This window comes from Mauremys mutica, chromosome 17, assembly GCF_020497125.1.
Source record: "Mauremys mutica isolate MM-2020 ecotype Southern chromosome 17, ASM2049712v1, whole genome shotgun sequence".
Lineage (NCBI taxonomy): Eukaryota > Metazoa > Chordata > Testudines > Geoemydidae > Mauremys > Mauremys mutica.
In genome coordinates, this window is record NC_059088.1 from 8,329,939 (window position 1) to 8,349,069 (window position 19,131).

At 58.3% G+C, this 19,131-nt stretch overlaps 1 protein-coding gene and 1 pseudogene across 1 annotated transcript in view; both read left to right on the forward strand.

The window, feature by feature from the left end:
• LOC123351459 overlaps positions 1–10,412 on the forward strand; it is a 40,659-nt pseudogene extending 30,247 nt beyond the window's left edge.
• LOC123351454 (guanylate-binding protein 1-like) overlaps positions 1–19,131 on the forward strand; it is a 292,158-nt gene that overhangs the window by 142,718 nt on the left and 130,309 nt on the right. The gene's annotated exons all lie outside the window — the stretch shown is intronic.

Consider the following 19,131-nt stretch of genomic DNA (forward strand, 5'->3'; position numbering starts at 1 on the left):
CTGCGGGCGGTTCGCGGGTCCGGCGGCTCCGCTTGAGCTGCCGCAGTCATGCCTGCGGGAGGTCCAGCCGAGCCGCGGGACGAGCGCCCCCTCCGCAGTCTTGCCTGCGGCAGGTCCGGTCATCCGCGGCTCCGGTGGACCTCCCGCAGGCATGACTGCGGCAGGTCCACCGGCCCAGCCTGCCGCCCCCTAGATTTGGCCGCCCTAGGCACCAGCTTGGTTTGCTGGTGCCTAGAGCCGCCCCTGGTCCAGGGCCAGAATGGGCTGGCTGGGGGAGGGGCTGGGTGGAAGGAGGCTGCCCCTGCCCCCCTCTGGCCGCACTGGGCCCCCCGGCGCTGACCCTGCCCCCCACCCCTGCCCCCCCTCCGGCTGCACTGGGTCCCTCGGCGCTGACCCTGCCCCTCCGGCCACGCTGGGCCTCCCGCCCCTGGCGCTGACCCTGCCCCCCTCTGGCCGCGCTGGGCCTCCCGCCCCTGGCGCTGACCCTGCCCCTCCGGCAGTGCTGGGGAACCTGGCGCTGACCCTGACCCTCTGGCAGTGCTGGGGAACCTGGCGGTGACCTACGTGGACGCCATCCGCAGCGGGGCGGTGCCCTGCATGGAGAGCGCGGTGCTGGCCCTGGCGCAGATGGAGAACTCGGCGGCGGTGGGGGAGGCCGTGGCTGCCTACGAGGAGCAGCTGGGGCGGCGGGCGGCGCTGCCCACGCAGAGCATGCAGGAGCTGCTGGAGCTGCACGCCCAGTGTGAGCGGGAGGCGCTGCGGGCGTTCATGGCGCGCGCCTTCAAGGACGAGGAGCAGCAATACCAGCGCCAGCTGACGGTACCAGGGACCCTGCGATGGGAGCGCAGCCCCTCCTGCCCCAGCCTGCAGCGACCCACAGAGGAGTGGGGCTTGGGGCCTTTACCTTGTAGGCCCTGGTCTGACCCCACCGCGGGGACCGGCTGGCTCCATGGGATGGGGAGTGGGGCACGAGGCCTTTCCTGTGTTGAGGTCGCTGGCCCCAGGGCAGGGAACTGTCTGGCTCTCTGGGGCAGGGAATGGGGCACAGGGACTTTCTCCTCCGGGGGCACAGGCTCCGATGTCCCCTCTCTCCGCAGGACAAGCTGGACTCCAAGCACGCTGAGTTCTGCCACCAGAACAAGCAGGCGTCGTCGGACCGGTGCACGGCCGCGCTCTTGGAGCTGTCGCAGGAGCTGGAGGAGCGGGTCTGCGAGGGGAGCTACTCGGTGCCCGGGGGCTACCAGCGCCTCCTGGACGACCAGTGGGAGATGGTGGAGAAATACCAGCGGGTGCCAGGGAAAGGGATTGTTGGTGTCACTAGGCATAAATCTAGGGAACTCGGGAGGATGGCTTTGGGCCTATGTGACCCAAAGTACCTTTATGTAAAGTGCTTTTGTTAGCCTTACTAAACTTTTGTAACCTCTTGTGTTATGTGCTGATTACTGGCAGCTGCAAGGCTGCTTGGCACTAGATGTAGCCAATACTAAATAAGATAGGCGGAAAGCAGATGCTGTAATTAAAGTTATATGTATGACAACTTAGCCCCCACGGTGGGAAAGTACAGATAACTGATCACAGAAGAGGTACTAACGAGCTAAAGTGGTTTTTGCCAAGTATGAGTTAACCTGCTTAGTGTAATTGTTACTTGCATGATGTATTTGATATAGAAAATAGATGGGAGGGGGAAGAAGGGGGGGTAAGGGGGAGGAGTGTGGGGGGTGATGGGAATGCTTAGCTGAAGTTATGTATAAAGAGAGAAAAACCGCTTGTATCGGGGTGCAGGATTTGAGAATGCCTTTTCTCCCTGGCACCTTTTTGAGCTCAAATAAACTTGGTTTGCTTCTCCACCCTGGTGTGTTAATTAGTGCGGCACACACCGGGCAACGAACCCCCACTGTTGCTGTCCTCGGCCCTCTGTGCCGGCAACAGTTTTGGCGTCCCTGGGTGGGCTCGAGGCAAAATTGTGCCTTGCCCGGACTCCTCCAATGGCGGCGGACGATGGTCACAGCCGACGCCCAGCGCGCACCGGTGCCTTTACCGGGGGCCTCGGCAGAGACGCGTCAGGCCGACCTTGGAGGACACAACGGTGCAACGCACTCAGATAGTGGAGAAACAGCTGCGGGCGACGGTGAGGAACCAGTCCTGCGGATAAGGTAGGAACAGTCCAGTGGTGTGGACTTTTGCCTGAGGCTGGGGACGCCCAGCCGTTGTAATTCCCACTAGACGAGAGAGCGTCCTATAGTGGGTCAAGGGCAAGCCCATGGTATGGGGCAAGGACAGGGTACAGCCGGCAGGGCACAGTGTACGCCCTTAGAATGCATTCTGATGAATTGGAGAGTGTTTGAATCAGATCCATTGACTAAGAGTAAACTAAAGAGGTTCTGTACAGTTGACTGGCCTCAATATCAGCTAGAGAGCCAGGAAAGGTGGCCACTGGAAGGATCACTTAATTATAACACGATCCTTCAATTACTCCTGTTTTGTCAGCGAACAGGTAGCTTCTGAAGCTGTTTGTATGGAGAGCTCTTGTAAAAATCCCCCATCATATGCCCCAGAGCTGCACTGGGAGGAGGACTGTCCGTGGGGACGTCTGTCTCTGTTGGGCTCACGCAATCTGAACTTATTGACTGTGCAGAAAGATAAGATGCATCGTGGTAATAGGAAATAATGGTCTTGGGGTGTGTGTGTGTGTATACCAGTGTGAGTGATTGTTACCAGAAGACGCCCAGAGTACCTTGTGAAGCGAAGGCTCGTGATCAGGACTACTCTAATGCAAGCCCGGTAACTAGTGGATCTTTAGGAGATCCGACCCACGGTGGGTTGACTCGGCCTGGCATCGTCCGGCGAGGAAGCTTCCTGGGTCTAGGAGTGTGTGAACCCATCTTCCCTCCCCTTTCCTTTCCGTGTGGGCTACTGACAGTCTGATCATCTCACTGGATGCAATCAGAGTAAGCGGCGCCGTCTCCCAGAGACTAGCCGACGCTCTTTGCTGAAGGGAGGTGTAGGAGAGTCGTGGTCATCCTCGTTAGTCTCTCCTGTGTGAGTGCCCTGTAGGGAGAGATCCTTAGTTTATGTGCTGCTAGCGCGGACAGGGCACCCTCTCTGTCTGTGTAAGTGGAAAATGGGGGAGGGACAGTCTAAACATTCCACCTCACCCCCTAAGGGTACCCCAGCATGTTACATGTACGTACATTATGGTCCTAAAACCTGCAGGTATTTAGAGAATTGGAATCTTTATATCTAAACAATGCCCATTAGAAGGTACCTTCAATCTAGATAAGATCATATATCTCAGAGGAGCTTTTAATCACCAAAAGAAGAGCCTCTGACACAGTGTGAGCAATTTGTCTAGGAACGGGTTAATTTGAAACTCGGCTAACCCCAGAGATAAAGAGAAAGCTGCTCTGCGTACAAGGTCAAGAATCAGCACAGACTATGCTAAGTACAAAGAAAAACTGCTTTCGGCCCCAGCTGGTTGTGGAAAAATAGAGACAGAGGCAAACCAGAGGCAATACAAGTTACAGAACTGAAATTACATTTGCAAAGCTTAACTTTCCAGTGAGATCCAACAGTGTGCTTCTGCGACCCTGTAGCTGGTGTGGCTTGGTGACACTGGAAAAGCCACAGGCAGCTGACCTGAACTGGAATCTCTGAAAGAGACACCGCAGGAGATTCCAGGGTGTAAAAGAACAGCCATTCCAAGAGCAGAAGTATGTTGGAAATTCTGAACAAGCTGTATACAGGATATTCTCCCGTCCACCTATTCCCCCTTCTCTGACCATTATACACAGACGTGGCCAGTCTGGACATGTGTGAGTATTAAAGTGGCTTAAGGCTTGGGGCATTCATGTTCTTCCTGAGTGATGTGGCAGCGTTCCCAACACTCTCCATTGTTGTTTTATTATTTTTAATGAAGCTTTAAAATTTGGTTATATGGTGTGTTTTCTCTATCCTCTCCCACCGTCCTGCAGTGTCAGTTTGATCACCTGACATGAGGGATTGATTGGTTACAGACATTTGTCACAGTTTGGTGAGCAATTAAGAATGGGGGAGCCCTGCAGAATTTACACCTTCTATCTGTTTTACCCTTGTTATTTTATGTTTGCTTTGTTTGGTACTGTTGGTGTTATATGTTGAGGATTGTATAATTAAAGGTGTGCCCACTCTCAGCCGCAGGAAGTCTGAGAACTGGAGGGGGGTCTAGCATTCCTCTCTCCACCCTGGTTGACCGGGAAGGGTGGCAGGTGGATCTACCCCCAGTTGTAGCAGGACTGGGCAATAAAGTAGTTGGAGAAAAGGGAGGACTCGGGTAGTCTTGTGAGTAAAAATGTTTTAGGGAAAAGACCAGAAGGGTGGGGGCTAGTTGAGAAGCCCACCCTCCTAGCTGAACTGGTAGTGGAACAAGTTGGTACCCATGGAAGGGACGGGTCAGAGAGAAAAGCAGGATCGGGCCCAGGCGGGCAGGCAACAGACAGAGAGATTGGAGAACAGGTTGGAACAAGTAAGTGATTTAAGGCAGAGTGCAAAGTTAACTCTGTAGTTGCTGGAGGGAACAGCAGTTGAACCTTGTAAAAATGCTAAAGAGAAGTTCTTGGTGTCTTTAAAATGTTTGTAAATAAATTCAGGCAACGGAATTATTGGATTGCAATCATTTGGCTATGAACAATTTTGTTGAATTAGCTGAAGAATGTATACAGTGATATGTAATTGAAATTTTATTAGGCTCTAAGGCACTATAAGTGGTGATGTTTTCTTTCAGTGTTTAAAAGCAAGCCAGAAAGCATCTGTATTAATGCAAATTATCTAAGTGATAAGGTGGAAGCCACTGAAACCTGGGCTGCCTATAAAACACATACAAGAAAATATGAGGTAATTCCCCTGTTTTGCCTGAAATCAACAAGGGTATTTGTATATTTTTAGCAATGATTGACTGCCCCGAAGGGGTAGACCTCTGTTTTTGTCTTTCAGATAATCAGAGAAAACTAATGCCAGCTGAACAGCATTCAACGTACCATGATTTGCTGGCACAGTAAAAATTATGTTTTATGTTCTATGTTCTGTCTTGTGTTTGTCTCGTGGCCAGAATTGTTGTGTTTAATATTTTCATGGGATGGTCTGGTTTGAAATCAAGCAGAAGGGTTGGACTGAAATGCAGATACTTGTTTTGTTCAACTTAGAATACAAAGTGTTTGGATACATCAGGAAAAATGTGATATACTCAAGTCTAGTACATTTCCTTAAGAGAAAGAGAAACTTTATTGGCCAAATCTTTTAACTGAAAGTTTTTAAATTGATTGTTTAATTGAAGTTATTAAAATTTGCATATTAACAGTGTTTGGAAGCAAGGACATGAAGAGTTAACCCACTCCCCATACTGTGCATGGGATCCTTCTGGCTACCTCAGACTTCTAGCCAGTGGGCTGGGTATGGTGGGAAGCTATTGGACTAGAGGTTGTATTGAAGAAACTCATCAAAGTGGGTGTGCTTGTCCTGACTTGTTGTTCCATGGCTCTGTAATAAGGTTAATTTAGTAAAAGGATATATGTGGCATACATTAACTAATAAGACTAATGTACTGTATGACAGCAATGTGTATGTGTTCATTGTTAACAAAAGGTGTATAAGTAAAAAGTAAAAGTTTCCTTTGTAGGTTAAAAGAAGCCAAAAAAGGGGAAAAGGAAAAAGAACGAGTTAACTGAGGAAAAAAAATAGCTAACATGCTCAGTCTAAGGATAAGGCGCCAGCCCCATTCAAGGACACTGCTCACAGCTAAGACTTGACTAACAACCAAGAAAAGGGGGGGGGGGGCTTAAATTTGCCCAAGCAGCTGTAAAATCTGCAAAGACACTAATAAAATGTGTTAGGTTTCTTTTCTCACAGGTAAAGAAGCACTGTCCGAAGACCCTAGCAGCCCTGCTACTCCTTGGAACCAGGAAACTAGATCAATGTAAAGGTCCACCAGCGAAAGACTGCTTTGGCTCCATGCTGGAAAGGCCCTTATTGAGTCCTGCTGACTACTGACACCGCTGTAAAGTGCCAAAGACTGACTGCCTGGACCCAGGATTCTCACTGCAAAAAGACCCCTCCACCTCAGAAGAATTCTCCTACTGATGATTAGCCTATTCCTTTTTCTAGTTTTACTGTGCCTTCTGGACAGCAGGGAAAAAGGACAAGGTGATGTACTGGTTAAACCTCTCCCTTGTCCACGAACAAATCTATTGTGCCTTTGAATTTTTCTAAAAGAAGCAAAACCATTACAGGGTGTTGTACTTGTAATCCCTCCCCTGTAGGATGCTGAACTACAACTGTTTCGGGAAAGGAGAAGAAACACTCATTTCACTGACATTGCCAAAGTCCAGGAATTCCTGACCAGAAAGGACATTGAGAACTGTCCCTGGTGAAGAAACCCAAGGAATTATACACTGGCAGGAAGAAACTTGTGGGACCCATGTTTGGGAATGTGGTATTAACTGGATTTTGGGGTTTATTCTACATGCTGCGCCCTGTGTTTTGGATAAATCCTTCAGTATGTATTGCCCTCCCTAATTGGATTTTAAATGACATTGCCTTTATCCAGTTTTTAGATCACTTTTACATACCCAGATTGCTCATAAGGGGCTGCCATTAGATTAGCACAACAGAGAACCTGGGTTATTTCCTCTGGAAAAAGAGGAAATTGAGCAGATCCCTGTGGGCTGGGGCCAACAGTGTAGCAGCCATTTGGAATATTCTTAAAGGCCAAGAACATAAGAAATTGGGCCGACTAGAAAGAGCCACTAGCCTTATTTCTGGAGCTCAGCTAACCCAAGTATAGGCTGGAGTTGGTGAGTTACATGTCATTTCCACCCTTAGTTCTATGACCCAGAAGTTACTGACAGAGATGGTATTGAATATCACTGAGGCTGGGAAGGCATTGCAGTGGGATCTAGTATGTTTAGAAATTCAGGATTTCCTGAATGACCAGCTGATGGCCATTCCGAGTAATCTTTAGCACCAGACTTGGCCCACTGCCCTTACAGACGCATCAGGAACCATCCGATCTGTGGTCATGAAGACATACTTGGATGATTTCTGGGTGGAAGTGTGGACGTTCACAGTGCTCCTTCCAAGCATTTGGACCAGTTAGGGTGGGTGTGGGCTCCCACATACCGAATCCTGCTGGGTCCATGGGAAGGATGAATGTGGAACTGAATACCCCCTCATTACTAACCCCAGCTCCCTATCGCTTAATTGTTTTTTGGCCTCAAAGTTTGAGAAAACTCAGCCAAAAGTGTGTTGAGTATTCTCAAAGGGGGGAGTTGTTGGTGTCACTAGGCATAAATCTAGGTAACTCGGGAGGATGGCTTTGGGCCTATGTGACCCAAAGTACCTTTATGTAAAGTGCTTTTGTTAGCCTTACTAAACTTTTGTAACCTTTTGTGTTATGTGCTGATTACTGGCAGCTGCAAGGCTGCTTGGCACTAGATGTAGCCATTACTAAATAAGATAGGCGGAAAGCAGATGCTGTAATTAAAGTTATATGTATGAGAACGTAACCCCCACGGTGGGAAAGTACAGATAACTGATCACAGAAGAGGTACTAACGAGCTAAAGTGGTTTTTGCCAAGTATGATTTAACCTGCTTAGTGTAATTGTTACTTGCATGATATATTTGATATAGAAAATAGACGGGAGGGGGAAGAAGGGAGGGTAAGGGGGAGGAGTGTGGGGGGCAATGGGAATGCTTAGCTGAAGTTATGTATAAAGAGAGAAAAACCGCTTGTATCTGTGTGCAGGATTTGAGAATGCCTTTTCTCCCTGGCACCTTTTTGAGCTCAAATAAACTTGGTTTGCTTCTCCACCCTGGTGTGTTAATTAGTGCAGCGCACACCGGGCAACGAACCCCCATTGTTGCTGTCCTCGGCCCTCTGTGCTGGCAATAGGATCATGGTGAATTGGCTGAATAGCATTAACTGGGGCTGGGAGCCAGGACTCCTGGGTTCTCTCCCCGGCTCTGGGAGGGGAGTGGGGGCTGCTGGTTAGAGCGGGGGGGCCTGGGAGCCAGGACTCCTGGGTTCTGTCTCTGGCTCGGTCGGGGGACAGTAGAGTCTGGTGGGTTAGAGCAGGGGGGCTGGGAGCCAGGACTGCTGGGTTCTGTCTCTGGCCGTGGCTCTGAGCTGCACACACAGCCCGCGGGTGTCCTGGGTGGGGAGGTACCAATGGCATCGCTGGATCCCGCTGTGGGTTTGTGGTCCAGGTTCGTCCTTGGCTGACGGGATGAGAGGGCAGCACGGAGTCTCTGGCTGGTCTGGGGCCCCCTCGGTGTCTGTGGGGAGGCAGGTGCAGGGGGGCAGGCGGAAGGGGCTCTGCAGGGGACGGGTGCAGGTGGGCAGGTGGGGGTGCTAAGGGCCCCAGCTCCCCCCCTTTCTCCCCGGTGCCCCCAGGCGGCCGAGGTGCTGCAGCAGTTTCTGAAGTCCAAGGAGACGGTGGCCCAGGCCGTCCTGCAGACGGACCAGAGCCTCACGGACAGACAGAGGGAGATGGAAGGTGACTCCAGAGCTGGGGCTTATAGTCCTGTGACCCCCACGGCCCTATGGATCTGGGGATCTCTTGGCCACAGACTCACCCCCCGAACGCCATGGCCCCATTGACCCAGTGACCCCTGGCGCTCCCGGCCCCATAGACCCAGTGACCCCTGGTGCTTCCGGCCCCATAGACCCAGCGACCCCTGGCCCTCCTGGCCCCATAGACCCAGCGACCCCTGGCCCTCCCAGCCCCATAGACCCAGCGACCCCTGGCCCTCCCGGCCCCATTCACCCAGTGACCCTGGCTTTCATGACTCCATAGATCCTGGGACTCCTGGACCCCACAGATAGCAGGGCTCTGCAGTCCCATAGATCCGGTGCCTCGGGGTAGGGTCTCTGTGACCTCCCAGGCCCGGTGACCCATAGATCCGGTGAGCCCAGGGCCCCATACATCCAGTGCCCCATGGACGTGGTGACCCCAGGGCCAGGGCTCTGGCTCCATAGATCTGGTGACTCCTGGGCACCGATGCCCCAGTGACCCAGGCCAGGGCTCTGCACCCCGAGCCCCTGGCCCTGACTATGTCCCTCCCCACCCCCAGTGGAGCGGGCGCGGGCCGAGGCGGCCGAGCAGGAGGCCCAGCTGAGCCAGGAGATGCAGGCCAGGACGGAGCAGCTGCTGCAGGACCAGGAGCGCAGCCACCAGGAGCACGTCCAGCAGCTGATGGCTAAGATGGAGCAGGACAGGAGGCAGCTGCTGGCCGAGCAGAAGAAAGCGCTGGCCCTGAAACAGCAGGTACCTGCCCCGGGACCCCCGGGAGCTGGGCTGCCTGGAGCCGGGGGGTTGGAGCCCCCTGGTTCTATCCCCAGCTCTGGGAGGGGAGTGGGGTCTAGTGGTTAGAGCAGGGGGGCTGGGAGCCAGGACTCCTGGGTTCTCTCCCAGGTCTGGGAGGGGAGTGGGGGCTGGTGGGTTAGAGCAGGGGGGGCTGGGAGCCAGGACTCCTGGGTTCTCTCCCAGGTCTGGGAGGGAAGTGGGGTCTAGTGGTTAGAGCAGGGGGGGCTGGGAGCCAGGACTCCTGGGTTCTCTCCTGGCTCTGGGAGCTGAATGGGTCTGAGAGGGGGGCTACTCGGTGCCCGGGGGCTACCAGCGCGTCCTGGATGACCAACGGGAGATGGTGGAGAAATACCAGCTGGTGCCAGGGAAAGGGATCATGGTGAATTCGCTGAATAGCATTAATTGGGGCTGGGAGCCAGGACTCTTGGGTTGTCTCCCTGGCTCTGGGAGGGGAGTGGGGTGGGGTCTGGTGGTTAGAGTGGGGGGAAGGTGGGAGCCAGGACTCCTGGGTTCTCTCACTGGCTTGGGCAGGGGTCAGCGGAGTCTGGTGGGTTAGAGCAGGGGGGCTGGGAGCCAGGACTCCTGGGTTGTCTCCTGGCTCTGGGAGGGGGGTGGGGTGGGGGCTGGTGGTTAGAGCGGGGAGGGGAGGTGGGAGCCAGGACCCCTGGCCCCCCGCTCCAGAGCCCCACAGCTCTGTGTCGGTGGCACTAACCCTCGGCTCTGTCCCCCAGGAGCAGGAGCGGCTGTTGCGCGAGGGGCTCCATGGGGAGGTGGCTCAGTTGCAGCAGCAGATACAGAACCTGACGAAGGAGATGAGCCGGCCCCGGCGCTCCCGCTGCGTCGTCTGCTGAGAACAGAGACCCAGAGGCCTCGGGGAGCAGGGCTGGGCTGACTCCCCTCCCACCAGCCTGAGACGTGGGGGTGCTGGCCAGAGCCAACCACTAGGGTCCTGGTCCATTTGCGGGTGGAGGGCTTCAGACTTCGCACTGAGTGATGCTTGTTGTTTACTGAGATTTGATACTGGAAAGCTGTACACACTGGTGTGTTATTGTAGGGTCTCTCATAAACACTGTACCTGCTGCTTGCTCTGCTTTGTTATTGTAGGGTCTCTTGTAACCTTGCTGGTGCTGCATGCAGTGCTGTGTTATTGTAGGGTGTCACGGAGTGTGGGGGAGTCAGGCCGTGCACCCCCACTTCCTGCGATTCCCCGGGACTCTCAGTCAGTGACATAGGAACACGGCCCCAAGCAGGGCTTGTAGGGACAGAGAACTGGACCCCTCAGCTGGGTCCATCTTGGGGGTTGGGGAGCCCAGACCCTGGTTCTGGCCTCCCTCCATTTCCCCAGTCAGCTCCCAACTGACCCCCTCCAGCCCCTCCTCTGGCCTTTGTCCCGTTCCCGGGCCAGGAGGTCACCTGACCCCTTTTTTCTCCAACCCCATCTGCTGGCACCATGCCGGGGAGGGGTCCAGGACAGCAGTTGCCAGGAGACCGGGCGTCGGCCATTCTCTGTGCAGACACCATCACACCGGCCCCCTCGGGCTCTGCACCAATCACAGCCCTTGATCCCACCACCTAGATCCTTGAGAACTGCAGAAGGGAAACTGAGGCACCCACACAGTATTCAGCGAAAACATTAAGTACATTCCCACTTCGTCACATCTCTCCCCCCTTCGAGACCGAACTGAGCGGGGTCACTTCAGCCAGTGACCTGGGGCAGTTTGAACCCACCCACGTTCCCAGGGACGCCCCAGCATCTCTCCCCTTCCTTGGTGGGGGTTACACCAGGACAGGCCAGTTTCAGGCCCCCCTCTGGGTCTGTTGAGCTTGATGGCGCTTGCAGGCCGCATGTGGGAAGGTTTATGGGGCCTGTGCCCTTTCCCCACCCCAATACCCCTGGGGTTCAGACTGGGACGGGGTCTTTCCCCAGTGCTCAGGTTGGAGGGCTGCAATTCGGGCTCTCTGGGTTAAGAGCCCCCAGCTTGACCTTGGCCACCCTCTGACCAGGTGTCTCTGTCCCCAGCAGCTCGGCATCAGCCCCTGGCATGTGACGCTGCCCCGTCGGAGGAGAGTGGTCAGTACACACAGTAAAGTGCCGCCCAAATAGACCCAGCTGCAGCTTTCCAAGGGCCGGCACCACGGCCAGGCCTTCCTCTCTGAGGCCGCAGAGTTCTGCTCCCGGGGCAGCAGTTCCTTGCTCAGGTACCCGATGGGGTGTCTCCCCCTCAGCACCGGCAGCATCAGCACCGCGCCCAGCCCTGCGTCTGAGGCGTCGGTGAACACAGCAAAGGGCTTGGCAAAGTCTGGGTTTGCCAGATTTACCAGGCCCTGGATTAGAGCCTCCTTCAGTGCACAGAGACCCTCTGGCCCAGCCCGCCTCGTCTGGCTTCCCCCTCTCGTAGCTCAGGGGTGGGGCAGCGAGGGGGCTAACGTGGGGTGCAAACCTCCGGTAGCACCCGCCATCCTGATAAAGGCCTGGGCTTGCGTCTTGGTCTGGGGCATGGGCCAGTCTCTGATCATCTCCACCTTGCACTTCTCGGCTTTTCCCGACAGTCCTGCCTGCTTGAGGCAGCCCGGCCCCCCCCTTCCCCTGGGACACCGGTTCCTCCCAGGTCTGGCTAAAGACACAGATATCGTCAATATACGCCAGGGCCAAGTACTGCACCCCCCTCAGTAACCGACCCCCCCGGCGCTGGGAGGTGGCCGACCCCCCTTGAGGTCGAAAGGCAGGACCAGGAGCTCGACGAGCCCCAAAGGGGGGGTGAAGGCAGATTTCAACCTGGCATCTGGGCTCACAGGCACCTGCCAGTCGCCTTTGGTGAGATCCAGAGTACGGAGGTAACGAGCCACCCCCCAGCTTGTCTGGAATCTCCCCAGGCCTAGGCAGGGGGTCGGCATCGGACACCGCGAGGGCTTCAAGCTTCCGATGGGCCTCACAGAACCAGATTGACCCGTCTCCCTTGGGGACCAGCCCCACAGACGGGTGAGGCCCGTGGGCTGTTGAACGGCTGGATCCCATCTAAAGCCAGCAGGTCCCTGACCTCTCCCCAGGTCCTGGGCTGCTTCCCCAGTGACTCTGATGGGGAGATTGAGCGACTGAGAAGAGAAAACAGAAAACGAGACTTTCTTCCCCCTGCTTGCGAGCCATGGGGAACAAATGGGTCCCCCATCTAATGCTGCAGGCGGCCAGCAGGATGCAGGAACCTAATGAAGACCCCAAGGGGAGCCATCCCGCAGGGGATGAATGCGGGTCATGGCAGGCATCACCCCCTGCAAACACCCAGGGAGCACCCGCAAAGAACCCTGCTCTGACACAAATGCCTTAATGGACGTGCTGCGAGCTCAGCGTGTGGCACCTGGCAGAGCTGGAGCACACAGACAGAGCTGGAGCAAAGGAGAGCGGCAGGGTGGGGCGAGGGGGCTCTGAGGTCGCTACCGCGGACGAGGGCGTCACAAGCCCGGGGGCATTATTCATGTTCAGGGCCCGGCCTGCTCAAAAGAGCCCCAATGGGTCCCAACGACCTGACGGTGAGGGACGGATTCCCTGCGCGTCCCAGATCCGCCGATGGGCCTGGCGGGCGGTGATGCGACGGGGGGGATCGGGAGCCCTGGGATGGAGCCACAACCGGAGAGTCAGTCCCAGAATCCCTAAAAACCCAAGAGAACCAGGGTGTGTAACGAGCGTAGCCGCAAGGCCCCCCCAGCCATCAGAGCAGGGGGCCGGCTGGACACAAGCCCCCCGCCCCCCCCCAATGTAGGAGCGCAGCAATGGGGGTAACGTTTCCTGGGTCTCTGGGGGGCGACCGAACGTTTCTGGCCAGCAGGAGAATCAGGCCCCTGCTCTGGCTTGAGCTGCTCCCGGAGCCGCTGTCGCTTTGACTGGAGCCGCTCCACGGGCAGGGGAGAAAGTGAAGCGAGTCACTTCGGAGCGCGGCGGGCGGGTTCCCCTGGCTCGGCTCCGGGGCTGGGTCGCCCTGCCCAGAGCCGGCAGGACCTGGGGGAGCTGAGCTGAGGGAAGCGCTGCCGGCTCCGGATGAAAACGCTGCTGGCGGCCGCGGTGTCGGCTGTGGTGGCTTGGACGGCCCCCGAGGACTCGCTGGGGGCCCCTGCCGCAGAGACCCCCACGGAGCTGGGAGCAGGGCCGCGGCAGGTCCCCGTGCGGCCGGACGGGCACAGACTGAGGGGCAGAGGTGGGGGCTCCCCCGAGCGCAGCCGAGCCCGGGATTGCTCCAGGCCCTGCAGACCAAGTCTGACCCTCCCTCCCGAGCCCGCACGGGGATTCACCCCAGCAGCTCGTCCTTCGCCCGGCTCCATACACCCCGGTTAGCCCCTCGGGGCAGCGCCCGCCCCGGGTGTCCTTCCCCCGACGATCTCCTGGCAAACCCGACGGAGCCAGACAAACCCGACTGAAGGGAGTTAATACCTTTGGGGTTCACTAACTCCCAGCCCCCCCTGCTCTAACCACCAGCCCCCACTCCCCTCCCAGAGCCAGGGAGAGAACCCAGGAGTCCTGGCTCCCAGCCCCCCCTGCTCTAACCCACCAGGCCCTCGTCCCCTCCCAGAGCCAGGGAGAGAAACCAGGAGTCCTGGCTCCCAGCCCCCCCTGCTCTAACCACCAGCCCCCACTCCCCTCCCAGAGCTGGGGAGAGCCCAGGAGCCCTGCTCCGTGTCTCCCACGGGGGATTAGGTGCCCGCTCTGGTCGGGGGGGGGGGGGCACAGGCCAGGAATTGCTCACTGCTCTCAGGGTGTGGAGCGGGGGAGGGGGTGTCCCACATCCCAGCCCCTGTCACTCGGCGTTAAAACCTCCCAGGCCGGGACACACACGGCCGGTCTGGGAAGCCCCCGAGGCTCCCCCCAGCCGGCACCCTGGGAAATCCGCCCGGGCTGCTCGGTGCCCGAACCACAGGGATTGCGGCAGGCGCCCGCCTGGCCCACTGCTGGCAAAGGCCGTGCCAGGGGGTCGCCCGGCCCCAGGCCCAGACCCTGTGCTGGGGTAACTCCACCCCATGGCGCCTTTGCGGCAGCTTGATGCTGGCTCACAACCAGGGCTGGCTCTAGGTTTTTTGCCGCCCCAAGCAAAAAAAATTTTGGCTGCCCCCCACCCCAGCCCTGGGCTTCTCCCCTGCACTCCCCTGCTATCCCAGCCCTGGGCTCTCCCCCACACCCGCACCCCCTGCCGCCCCAGCACTGGGCTCCCTCATTTCCCCCCTACCAGTGCCCTCCCCCCACCCGCAATCCCCTGCCGCCCCAGGGCCTGGGCTCACTCCCCAGCAGGAATTTTGGATGTGCACAGAACACAGACAGGATTGGTTCCCATATGGTTACAGAGCTGCAGTAAAGTGGAACAATTTTCAGCTTGTGTGATTGGAGGATATCTGGATGCATATTAGAAGACTGTCCTCCATAAATGAGGGAAAGTTGAGGTGCCTTTATTATTCTTTTGTTCCACTCTTTCTTTCTATGGGGAATTTGCCAATGCAATATCACTGTCTTCCTTTTAAACAAATTTAAAAAAGGGGGGGGGAGGAGCAATAGCTTTTGAAAATAGCAATTCCAGTCCTAAAAACCACTGGGAAGCATTTCTTGCTTCTTCATTTCTTATCCTACTTTTTCTACAGCAAGTTACAGTGGATCAGTATATTTAATTTGGGAGAAATGAAGTAACAGTTGCCCAAATTGGGCTTGAGCACTCCTGAATTTTGAGGTGTTCAAATCTGGAAGGCAGGTGCTAGATTCCCTTTCTGAATATTAGCTAAATCTGGAAAGGAAAAGCCAAATTCTGCTTCCATGGCTCAGAAGTAGAAATCCTCCTACGTGCCTGGTACTGTATCTAAAGCTGCCAAAGTCCCCTAGCAGAGCCTCCCCTCCCTTACTTTTCCTTTAAAATTCTAGTGGGATCCACATACCTCCCTTGCTAGGCTTCAGATAGAGAGGGGCACTGTCCATTTTGTCCACCCAATTCCTTCTTTGTGGGCTGCAAGGTGAGGTCACACCAGTATCCCTAATGCAGTCTGGTGAAGTCTTCTGAAGGGGACATCTGGGGCAAAGCCTTCTACTCCTTGGGCACACTTGTTCCCCATTCACAGTGCGACCCCTTCCAACTAGCAGCATGGCTCAGCTACCTCACTCCCGACCCCTCCCTTTCCTGTTGATAGCTGCCAAGGGATTGCTGGGAAATGTAATTCTTTCCCTGCTCCAGGGCAGGCTCTATAGGCAGAGAGCTAGGCAAGGAACTACAGCTCCCAGGGTCCCATGGGTTCTCAGCCCCCATGCTGGATCCCCAGCTGCTCCGTGGCTCTGCTTCTGCAGGGTTGTGAGAGGGGAGGAAGTCAGTTTAAAAAAAAAAAAGGATGGCCAAAATGCCGCCCCCCTGGAAATGTGCTGCCCCAAGCACCTGCTTGTTTTGCTGGTGCCTAGAGCTGTCCCTGCTCACAACCCCGCCCGGCAGGGCCGGGAAATCCCCGGCAGCGGGATGTTTAAATCTGGACTGGACCTACTGCTCCCTGCGGCACAGCGCCCCCCTCCGAGCCCCCCGCCCCGCTCCCTGCGGCACCGTGCCCCCCGCCGAGCCCCCTGCCCCGCTCCCTGCGGCACTGCACCCCCCTCCGAGCCCCCCGCCCTGCTCCCTGCGGCACCGCGTACCCCTCCGAGCCCCCCGCCCTGCTCCCTGCGCAGGGCTGGCTCCAGACCCCAGCGCGCCAAGCAGGCGCGTGGGGCGGCCCTTTCCCGGGGGGGCGGCATTTGGCTCCGGCGGACCCTCCGCAGTCATGCCTGCGGGAGGTCCACTGGAGCCCGGGACAAGCGGACCTGTGGCGGGTCCCCTCTTCCCGCGGCTCCGGTGGAGCTCCCGCAGGCATGCCTGCGGCGGGTGCGCTGGTCCGGCGGCTCGGACAGAGCTCCCGCAGGCATGCCTGCGGGAGCTCCACCGGAGCCGGGACCAGCGCACCCGCCGCAGACACTTCTGCCCCGGCCGCGGGACCGGGGAACGCCGCCCTGCTTGGGGCGCCCTAATTTATAGAGCCGCCCCTGTCCCTGCGGCACTGCACCCCCCGCTGAGCCCCCTGCCCTGCTCCCTGCGGCACTGCACCCCCCTCCGAGCCCCCCGCCCCACTCCCTGCGGCACTGCACCCCCCTCATAGCCCCCCGCCCTGCTCCCTGCGGCACTGCACTCCCCTCCGAGCCCCCCGCCCCGCTCCCGGCGGCACTGCACCCCCCTCCGACCCCCCCTGCCCCGCTCCCCGCGGCACCGCGCCCCCCTCCGAGCCCCCCGCACTGCTCCTTGTGGTACAGCGCCCCCTACTGGGTCCCCCGCCCCGCTCCCTGCAGCGGGACATTCCCAGCTGAGCCCCCCGCCCCTGCGGCACAGCGCCCCCCACTGCCTCACTGGGCCCAGCGCCGCCAGCTACCAGAACGTAAGAACAGCCAGACTGGGTCAGCCCGACGGCCCCTCTAGCCCCAGATCCGGGCTGCTGAGCGTGCTGGTGCCAGCTGCTTTAGAGGGAGCGAACAGAACAGGCCATCAGCCAGTCACCCATCATCCCCTGCCACCCATTGCCAGGGACACCCAGCACAAGGGCTGGCGTCCCCGCCCATCCTGGCTAATAGCCACTGAGAGCCCGATCCTCCAGGAACTCAGCTAGTTCTTGCTGAACCCTGCTCTCCTGCTGGCTTCCACAACATCCCCTGGCAGGGAGTTCCACAGGTTAACGGTGCCTTGGGTGAAGAAATGCTTCCTGCTGTTGGGTTGAAACCTGCTGCTCATTAATGTCAGCGGGTGGTGACATGTGATGACACATTTCTCCGCACCAGCCATGATTGTTGTGACAAAGTGGGGGGTTTTCTTGGGTTTTCTGTGTTTTCCAGGGGGTTGCAGGCAGAGGGGGTGGGACTCAGTGTCCCTGGGTGTCACTGGTTTAACGAGGGGAGGGGAGAGGGAGTTTGTTGGGACACAGGACCAGAGAGGGACTCGGGACCCCGGCCCGGCCTGGAGGATGGAGACCCCAGTGACTGGTGACCTGGTGACCCGGAGACCCAGCTCAGGAGTCACAGCCGGTTCTGGCCAGTGGGGACAATGGGCTGCGGGGAGAGGACCCCGGTGCCCTGACCAGCCGGCTCCAGCCAGAGGGGGGCGGAGAGGAGAGGAGACCCAGGCCTGCCATTATCGCCCCCGCGCCGCCGGCCCCTCCCGGCCGGTTCCTGTTCAGGCTGCGGCTGCGGCTGCATGTGGAACGGACGTTTTCAGAGACTGTCCCTGATGCCACCTCACATACCAGGCCAATGAGCCGCATGTGGCACCTCAAAATCCCCTGAGCGCGTCAGAGGCAGGTGGAAACCGAAAGCAGCTGGAGCCTTTCCTAGCAGGAGGCTGATTCCGGGAAACCCTGTTTCCCTGGAGAGGAGACAATGGACAGAGGGGGCCTGGGGCCGGGGGTATCGGAGGCCCAGCTGGGAGCAGGGGGGCTGGGGCTGGAGGGGGAGCAGGCAGAGCCCCCCTGGCTGCAGGGGGACTGGGATGTGCTGGGCTGAGGGAGGCCAGGCCTGAGGCCGGAGAGTTTCCTGTGCTGGGTTCAACCCTCAATAAACCTCCTGTGTTACGCTGGGGGAGTCGCTCTGGGCTAGAGAACGGGGGGGGGGGGGGAGATCGTCCCCTGCGGGGGTGAGGAGGCCCGGGGGGGGCCCAGAGCGAGGGGACTCCCTGGGGGGCTCACGGCAGAGACAGACGTGCTGAGGCTCAGAGGGGAGCGGCTCCAGGAGGTGGGGGGGCCTGACCCCTGGAGACAGTGGCCCCCCCGAGAGGGGCTGTCGCACTGGAAGGGGCACCCCCCCCTCCATGGACCGCATGGGGCCACGCGTGGGCCCGATCTGTGAGTCCGTGACAATTGTAGAGACCTCAGTCACCCCCCCCAGGTGTCTCTTTGCCAAGCTGACCAGCCCCCGTCTTTTCAAGCTCTCCCCGGGGGGAGCCGGCTCCCACCTCCGAAGAGTGTTATGGCCCCTCTCGGCCCCCCCTCCAGTTCTCACAGCTGCCCGCAGGGCTCAGGGGCGGCCCGGGCGGCCCCCGGCCAGCAGCATGTGAGTGTGTCCGATTATCGCCCCCGCGCCGCCGGCCCCTCCCGGCCGGTTCCTGTTCAGGCTGCGGCTGCACGTGGGACGGACGTTTTCAGAGACTGTCCCTGATGCCAACTCACATACCAGGCCAATGAGCCGCGTGTGGCAGCGCAAAATCCCCAGAGCGCGTCAGAGGCAGGTGGAAACCGAAAGCAGCCGCAGCCTTTCCTAGCAGGAGGCTGATTCCGGGAAACCTGGGGGTGGGAGAGAGGGATGAGTCTCTCCGAGCTGGTGACCCCGGCTGACCCTGCAGCCACCCAGCTGGTGGGGACGACCGGAGCCCCTGGGGCCTGCATCTCCGTCCTGGGGGGTGTAACCCCGGGTTTGCCACACCGGCTCTCCAGGCGCAGAGGCAGATGCTGGTAGTACAGGGGCCATGACACACAGCACAGTGGTCTGAAGTGCATCTAGCAGGCGGCCTTGCTGCAAAGCCTCCTGCTGCCCCCTTGCTTAGAGGGCAGAGTGTGCTGGGCGTGGGTGCTGGGTCCAAGCTCAGCTACAGGCACTGCCTCACCCCCCTTGCCTCAGTTTCCCTCCCCGCAACCCGCTCCCTGCTGCCCGGCACCCCCTGCTGACCCCCCCGCCCCGCTCCCTGCCGCCTGGTGCATCCTACAGATCCCTCACCCCGCTCCCTGCCATCCAGCGCCCCCTACTGACTCCCACCCCACTCCCTGCTGCCCGGCGCCCCC